Consider the following 1,281-nt stretch of genomic DNA (forward strand, 5'->3'; position numbering starts at 1 on the left):
CCATTTGTTTATTTTTATTTCCATTTCTCTAGGAGGTGGGTCAAAAAGGATCTTGCTTTTATGTCATGGAGTGTTCTGCCTATGTTTTCCTCTAAGGGTTTTACAGTGTCTTGCCTTATATTTAGGTCATTAATCCATTTGAGTTTATTTTTGTGTATGCTGTTAAGGAGTGTTCTAATTTCATTCTTTTACATGTAGCTGTCCAAAAAATATGGAAAACTTCACAAATTTGCATGTCATCCTGTGAAGGGGCCATGCTAATCTTCTCTGTATCTTTCCAATTTTAGTATATGTGCTGCCGAAGTGAGCACTCATGGGTATTTTGATAGGGAATGCTTTATATCTGTAGGTTGCTTGGAGTAGTATGGCTGTATTAAAAATATTAATTCTTCCAATCCAAGAGCACAAGGTATCTTTTCATTTATTTGTGTCATCTTCCATTTGTTTCATCCATGTCATAATTTTCAGTGCATAAATCTTTCACATCTGTGGATAAATTTATTCTTAGGTCTTTTATCATTTTAATATAATCATATTTTTTTCTTCATACCTTGGATAGTTTGTTATTGGTACAGGAAAAATAACAGATTTCTGTATGTTAATTGTGTATACTTCAAATTTACTGAATTTATTCATGCTAATACTTTGTGGGTGAAATCTTTAGGGTTTTCTCTGTGTGTCATGTTCAAACAGTGACACTTTTAGTTCCTTTACAAACTAGATCCCCTTTTTTATTTTTGTCTTTTTGCTGTGGCCAGGATTATTAATACTATGTTGAATAAAAGTGGTGAGAACAGTCATCCTTGTCTTACTCCTGTTCTTAGGGGAAATGCTTTCAACTTTCATCATTGAGTATAATGGTAGCTGTGGTTTTTGTCATATATGCCCTTTATTATATAAAGGTATGTTGCCTCTATACCAACTTTGTTGAGAGCTTTATCAGATTTTGAAGTTTGTTGAATTTTTGTCAAATGCTTTTGCTGGAGCTATGAAGATGATCATTTGATTTTATACTTTGTTATACTAATCTGGTGTGTCCCTTAATTGATTTGCATATGTTGAATCATCCCTGCATTGCTGAGATAAATCCCACATGATCACAGGGTATGGATTTTTTAATGTATTGTTGAATTCAGTTTGCTAATATTTTGCAGAGGATTTTTGCATATATGTTCATCAGGAGTAAGGCCTGTAACCTACTTTTTTTGGCAGTATCTTTATCTGGTTTTCATCTATGGCTGATTCTGATCTCAGAGAATTAGTTTGGAAACACTCTTTCTT

General features: G+C 32.9%; 1 non-coding gene across 1 annotated transcript; it reads right to left on the reverse strand.

Moving 5' to 3' along the window:
- Positions 1-205: 205 nt before the first annotated feature.
- On the reverse strand, positions 206-311 carry LOC117198731 (U6 spliceosomal RNA). Its single transcript, XR_004479962.1, has one exon. It is a non-coding gene; the product is annotated as a U6 spliceosomal RNA (small nuclear RNA).
- Between the last annotated feature and the right edge of the window lie 970 nt (positions 312-1,281).

The sequence above is a fragment of the Orcinus orca genome, chromosome 20, assembly GCF_937001465.1.
Source record: "Orcinus orca chromosome 20, mOrcOrc1.1, whole genome shotgun sequence".
NCBI classification, from domain to species: domain Eukaryota; kingdom Metazoa; phylum Chordata; class Mammalia; order Artiodactyla; family Delphinidae; genus Orcinus; species Orcinus orca.